Below are 8294 nucleotides of genomic sequence, written 5' to 3' on the forward strand. Positions count from 1 at the left end.
AGTAGAAATGTATCGGTGGGTTATTTGTAAACGTTTGACTTAGCGAAACTTCAGTTGCTGCTAGTTTCGTTAAATGTCATTAGACGTTCCAGTTTGTTGTTCAGAATGTCTTTTATTTCATATGGCACATACTCGTGCCCTGTTAATCTAATCGAATTGTCGATAATTAGCTGCCATTATAATTCTCATCTGACGCCGTTTTAATACGAATCTGTATTCAAGATGAAGAATGATATCACATATATTCCTCCTCATACTGTAACTGAGAGCAATCGTTCTTCTGTGGACATTGATATATTGATTCAGGGCATCAAAATCGTTTGTTTATATAACTCAACTTAACTGTCGGCGACATTGGTGTTGTAGCTGGTCTTATGATTTAACATGATTCAGTGTTTCATCCCCGAATATGACCTTACAAAAGTCTCTGCAAAATCCGAATATATTTCTGTGTGGTATCCTGCCAGAAAGCTCCTCCTGTTTGGATACTGCCTTCATCGAGATGTAATGATTAATATTCTGGTTGCCGCCAAAAGCATAGGGCAGCCATTAGGATCAGATATGGCAGGCATACCAACAGGTTGGTCCAACAAAGCATACTTTGTAAGTTTAAAATGATCTGCTAGATATGATCTGGACACTAGCTTCAGTCTTTGATAAACATGATAGGAGGGTCAGAAAACCTTGCGCAATCGGCACTGTAACGGCCGAATAAGACAAATATCATGGCAACGCAAGCGATGTAGAAAGTCGTAACACGTTCCATTTTGTCGAGTAAAATATCGTCCACCGCTTAAAAACGCCACGATACCCTCTGGCATGCAATCAATTGCTGGACTGTCCTGACAATAGGACCATTTTCATCTTTGGTTATCATCAACTTGGTGGTTGTGCTCACGACTTTCGTTAACTATTCAGCATTTTCCGTGATCATGGTCAAAATCTGTTTTATTGGTTTAATCAGTGATACAAACGGTTTTTCAAAAGCTGCTGTGAGATTTTCCTGTATGATCTGTCTCAACTGAAGTTTATCTAATTGACCCCGCAATCCGTAATTAAAATTGGACAGAATATAAAACAAGTGTGTATCAATTAAAATCTCCTGGGACGCAGTAGATCGTGGTAATCAAACTCCCTAGGAAAAACAAATTCAGTCAATTAAATAGGAACAAGTATGTAATACTACATATTGATATCATGATGTAGAACAGATAGTGCTGTTAACTGAATATAAAATAATATAATTTGTATAGCTTACCCAATATAACGTCATTACGTGTTATCTTATATGCCCGTGTCATTCTTAGAACACGGTACGAGATTTATTTTTTAACTGATCAGAGTTGACGAGGTATCAGCTGTAGAGCTGACCACATAAGTGGGCAGTAGCAGCTGAAGAATTGACCATATTAATCAGAGTTGACGGGGTAACAGCTGTAGGGCTGACCATAGCAGCCGTATAGCTGATTGAACAATGCGTTGCTGGTCAAGCTGCACGTGATCGAGCGTTACTGACCGATTGGTCAGCGCTGATTGCCTGATTGACCCAGTGATTGAATGGTGGTCGGTGACTACCCGTAATGTTGACTGCTTGATGCACCAGTGCGACTGGTAGCCAAGCATTCTCGTGACAAAATGTCTTTTATAACTCCATACATAATTTTTTTTCAGCCGTGGGCGAAATTTGGGGTTTGCTACACTTTGGGATTTAAAGATATATTATACGATATATGTCACGTTGTTTCATCATTTCACTATTTTAGTAAAGTCCATCATTTTTTCACTATTTGAGTGAATACATCGTTTTACTATATGAGCAAATTTATAATTTTTGTTAGTTGAGTAAAACATAATTCTTTTCGTCGTGTGAAATTACTGTGAATCTTTAACTTTTTTCCATTTACTGTGTAAGATCATTTACAATTTACTTGTATTTAGATTTTTGTTACATTATATGGTTCTGCGGATTGTGTTAATTTGTCCAATATTTGGATCTTATACACGCACGTATTAATCATAGTTTTTTCAAGTCATTCAACAGTATCAACCATCAAAAAATGTTCTCTTGTAAATCCGAACCCAATCCGATTATCTTGTTACAGCGAGAACAGGGATAAGCATTGTTTGGTTTGTTTTTCTATATGCAAAGAAATATTCCGACCGACAAAAATATCTTTGTTAGAGAAGAGGGAGGATATAAAATAATAGTTTAAGTATGACATCGTATTACGCGGCAATAGTATTCACACCCAGGTCAAGGTCGTCCACGGCTGGGGCTTCACCAATCATGCCATCGAAACGAATGGCAGCCTCGTCACATGGCGACCAATGCAAGTCTGCGATATTTATGAACACTTCGATAACACGGCTGGGATGCAATTACTGCAATCGATTCCACGACCATGTCAAGATCGGATTCATTAACAGCTGAGTGTTTTTCCAGATATAGTCGGATAAGTGATCGGTGGGCAAATTGAATTCGGGAACAGGGAACTAGGTCCATCGCCTTGGTTGGGCGACTGATTCTTTTCCTGCGGAGAAGACAAGGACGGTGAAATCACTGAGTTTTATTAACTTGGAGTATTTCAAAACCGTGGCGATTTTTCCCTTTTGCGATAATGTCATTTAAATGTCATTTGTTGTTTAAGAATCATCATGCCTTTCATATTGTGGGCGATGACACGCGTGAAAATAAACTGCAAATCCAAATCAGGTTCAAACACATGATGGTGGACTTACGCTTGCTGTGGATAAACGAAGTTTATGTTCGTCAGACCTTTCAGATCGCCGGCAGTGATATCCAGGGGTACGCTGGATTAAATAACCTGGTGAAATGAAGATGCAACTGCGCGATACCTAACCTAAACCTCTTGATGAACCTATACACCGATGCCGCATGATCTCTAGTATCAAACATCAATCTATTTCAGTTTGCATCAACGCGCTGATGTGGATCTCGTCGCTGACTTACACGCAAGCTAGTCCAACACATATATAAATAAGCCTCCCGAAGGATCACCAAAGAAGGCCAAGATTGCACCTGGAGTCAAATAATTTTTCAAAACTCGAATGCGGACTCTACAATTATCCTGCGAAGTATTCCAAATAAAATAGGTTTTCGTCCGCAGATTCTGAATAGTTTTGCCAAACACTGTATTATTCGCGAGTTTAAAGAAGTCGTTCTAAACATGCTTTAGGCAATATTTTAATCCTGATTTACGGGGCAAACCACGCGCGTTGATGAAACTGTAGCAATAGGTGGACGCTCCTCAGCCACGGATACAACTGCATATTTCTTTCATGATCGATATAGCTGAGTGTCAGTTTTGGAACTAACTGCTACGGGGACAGCAACATGATGCACGTCAACAACAGAGACAGATAATCGTGCTCCGGGTGATGTCTCGTTAGTCCAAGTCAACGTTGAAGTAGTTCCTAAAGTCCCTATTGCTATATTACTAGCGTATGCCCGCGTGTATATATGTGTGTGCGAGATAGATTCACTGAAACACGCCTACTGGCATAGACTGCATCATTGACCACTAGTATAGATTGTTTAAATACTGTTAAGTGATGCAGCCTTTTGGGATATCCAACATTACTCGGGTTATTTGGGCGAGCGAAACGGTAGACATTATAATTTTTGCACGGGTGCCACGTGCGACAATCATATCGTGGGCAATGTTCTGGCCTTAAGGAAACAGTTCAATGACAAATTTCTATATTTCGTTAGTGTTACTATTATAATGAAGATATTCATTTTTATTTTGTATGAAAGTAGTCTTTTCGTGATAATTTTATTTATATTTTGCTTATTCATGAGCATCAACATTTTTAAAATTTGCATACGTATAGCACGCGCAAACTGCAGGGGGAGGATAAGTTGTCTGTTGCAAACAACGTTTTCTATCATTGTCTTCCAATTTTGGTGTGAACTGTCATTTGTTGAAAGATATAAAGTGACGGCATGCAGATAAAGCATGCTAATGAGTCATATAAGATGAGATCCGTTCAATAACCAATATCGTAGGCTAACAGGCAGTGTACTAAATGGACGGGAATGATATATATATATATATATATATATATATATATATATATATATATATATATATATATATATATATATATATATAGTGTATGTGTCGGTGTGAGTTCGAGAGTGGATGCATCACTGTGCAAGTACAACTGAGAAACAAAATGGAATATTTTTGCATATTCTTATATATGTGAGATAGAGAGAGACAGAGAGACATACGTACATACATACAGAGAGACAGACAGACAGACATACAGACAGAGAGACAGACAGAGACTTGTGATGTGTTGTGATGTGATTTGGATTTTTAACATAGCTTTAACATTTTTCAGTCATATCGCTACGTTGTTTGCAGTGTTGAAGTTAATAGTGATTTCGTACACTGAGGCATCGTGCCGCAGACATGTAGCATAATGTCCCACCCAGTCACATTATCCTGGCACCAGGTCGACCAGTCCTAACACTAACCTCTTGATGCAGAGCGCCAAGCGAGGCAACTGTTAGCACCATTTTTGTAAGTCTTTGGTATGACTCGGCCGAGGATCGAACCCACGACCTCTAACCACTAGGCCACCGGAGCGGTAGATAGAGAGAGAGAGAGAGAGAGACACGCATAGACATACATACATACATACATATATACATACATACATACATACATACACGCATGCACGCACGCACGCACGCATGCATGCATGCATGCATCCCTCCCTCCATCCATCTACACATACATACATACATACATGCATACAGAGAGACAGAGAGAGATAGATAGACTGACACACAGAGAGACAGATAGACAGACAGACATACATGCATACATATAGACAGAAAGACCTACAGACCTACAGTGAGACAGATATACGATATACGTAGAGCTAGACAGAGAGACAGACAGACCGATATACAGAGAGAGAGAGAGAGACAAACACTCAGACAGAGAGCCATTGGGACAGAGAGACATACATAAAGACAGACGGACAGACAGAGGCAGGCAGACATACATAGACAGAGAAATAGACATACAGACAGACATACATAGACATTAACAGACATAACGATAGACAGTCAGACAGACAGACAGACATATTCATAGACAGACATACAGAAATAGAGGCAGAGAGATACAGACAGACAGAAAGACAGACAGACAGACATACAAACAGACAGACATACAGAGAGAGACAGAGAGACAAACAGACAGACATACACGAGCTAAAATGAGTTAAACATTTGAAACAATATCGCTGAAAGTTTAGGTTAAGAGAACAAAATATCATAATAGATGTCCAAGTTACAAAAGCAAGATATGACATATAATCGAGAGCAACAATTCAGCCTCATTTAGTGACCTGTCGCTGTCCAGATACAACGCCCGTTATGTGAAAAACCTGAATATCATTTCTTTTTAAAATAATACAACTGTTAGTTTACGAACTGTATAGTTTCATCTATAAGCTTTAATAATTCCAATCACAGACTTCAGTGTTTGAGACCTGATAAGGTTAATCGGAATTTTTTGGAGTATGTGTAGTTAATAGGGCTATTAAGAAAATGAAATACACACCATGCAACTAATAAATCTCTGGATACATGTTTTAATAACTAGTGTGACAAACATTTGTGATCTAAGCAAACTCATAAGAAGCGTAAAATATATTTCTAGAATTATAAGCAAATTCAACCACACCAGTTAATTAAACGGATGACAAAAGGCTCGTGGTTATTGTAACTAGTTAGATCTTAACTGCGAGCACCTGCTGCTACATGGCATTTCATCTGATTCAAGATCCATAAACTATAACCTTAATATTTGGCCAAATTAAAGTACTTCTAGGAAGGTCGGCAAATCATGCTTACATTTTTATTTTATTGATCTTTACAAATAGGAACTTTGAAAACAAAGAAAAAATATATTTTTTGACAAAACGTTTTCCTTGTAATTTCTCACTATGAAAATAAATGTCTTGTTTGTATTAGTAGTGCAAGTGTGACTAAAGCTAAACAATAAGTATAGTAGAGACGGTAGGCTACAAATGTGTACAACTTACCCATACACTGGATTCTTCTGAACAACAACGTTTTCTTTCTTCCAGCAAATAATTTCAGTCAAGTAGCTAACTATATCATTCCAAATTACGTTTTGAAATAGACAACCTAACATCAACATATTCTGTACCTAATACCAGTATATATCCGTGAACATTGTTACTAGTATATTCTCTCAAAATAATTAACAGAAAAGAATGAAAGACAACAGGCTTTATAAAATTTAACAGATATAATTTATTCCCTAGAGTACAAAGTGAAATTTGGAAAAAAAGAACTTACGGCAGTGCAAATTAAGTCCCAAAATAATCCAAGAATTACATACACAAATTATAGCAATCTAACGTCCTGAATACAACTCAGTACAAGTCCCAAAGAAATCCAAAACTGAAGGCGATTACGTGTCTGTTATAGCCTATAGAGTGTTGATGTGTCAACAGTCTTTTGTTGAATCACAGCAATATCATTCCATTTTTGAATTCAGTATAAATTCCAGTAAATGCCCCTTTCCAAGAATTTTATCAGAGCACTTTTGTATTTTCGGAGAAAATGATCACTTGATTTCAATAATTTGAAATAAATAATATTCAACCCAACTGGTCATAACATTATACAACATGAAAGTGCTAGATGTTAAATCACGAATGGTCCCGTCCTCACAATTACAAGATTATATAGTTCTTTACCTGATCTCAGGTCACAATTAGCATTTCCACTAAACAAAAGACACATTACTTAATGAAAATAAAAATTCTAGAATGAGTGTGACGTTTACAAAACAATAACTTTGATTATGTATAATTCATTTAAGAATCTCCAAACCTTTGACCCAGATAAATATATTTACTTGTTCTATTAATAATGATCCTGATATTAAGCCCAAACATACAGAGAATACTTTAGATATGTATTAGTTGTTCAGAATGACTAAAAATAAATAATCAATTTGGGTCAGGCAGACAGGAACTCAATTTTGGACAAGGTCAAGTCCAGGACAGAATTTTACACTACAATAGGATGTCACAAAAACGTATGAAGAACAACAAAACTAACATGCAAACAATTAGCTTGAATACACATCATGTACAACCACAGTGTTTACTCTTGTATGCTCAACGTCTCTTATACATGCAATGTACAGCCATTATGCCATTCGGCTTCTGGACACTTCGAAAACATGTTCATGGGGGAAGCATGATAGTGACTGTGGGCATATTTTATAGTATACATTATTTTCACACCATCACCTTTGAAATACCTTATGCTGGATTGACACACAATAAAAACACTATTATATAATGAAATATATAGTACAGCATGTAACAACCTGGCACACTACACCTTACCATTTGCTTTGTCAGGTTAATATTTGTAAGTGCATCATGCCATTGTTGGTAAGATAAAAATTCTTGTAAAGTTTAATACAGCAAGCGTTCAAGGCTTCTGATTTCGTCATCTTAATTATTGTCTTTGTTAATGCATAACTGGTTATGAAGACACACACACACACACACACACACACACACACACACACACATTAAACAATATGTAACTTTAATCTTTAAATGATAGGACCTATGAAAGTAATATTATTACCTCATTGGGTCATCATATCTTTTTTTTTTACAATTAATATGCAAATACATTTATATTTCCTTTTCAAAAAGTCAAGGTTGCAGTCGTTTGCTTGCCTAAATTACGGACAATGATTATGATCGCCAATCGAAAGACGATTGAATGTGGCATGCAAACATTGATTCTAATGCATATGTCAATAATAGAAAATACAAGCCTTAATTATGAAAGAAGAGGTGTAACATATAACGTAGACGATCGTCTTCTGAACGATAGTGCTGAAAAGTTCATGCATCCGTTGTACCATGTGCTGATGTAAAGCTCGTATTTAACGAATTTGAGGAAATTGGATGTATGTACCCATCAAGGTCCTTGTCAACATCCAATCCATGGAACTGTGGCGATTCTTCTAGTTGATTTATTTCAGAATCTGTTATGTTACAAATTAGATCTTGTTCAGTAATTTGCTTAGTATTGATCTCTACGGCGGTGCTCAGTTCCCCCTTTGCGTTGCTCACGATGGTCCAGTATCTTTCTTCTGGTGGATTTTCCTCTGGTGGACTTTCTTTACTGCTATCTTTAGGCGGAATGTTGTTTTCTACTCTGTCCATATGTATGCTAAAAGAGAACG

The sequence above is a fragment of the Sinohyriopsis cumingii genome, chromosome 8 (assembly GCF_028554795.1).
Source record: "Sinohyriopsis cumingii isolate HCF-2022 chromosome 8, ASM2855479v2, whole genome shotgun sequence".
NCBI lineage: Eukaryota > Metazoa > Mollusca > Bivalvia > Unionida > Unionidae > Sinohyriopsis > Sinohyriopsis cumingii.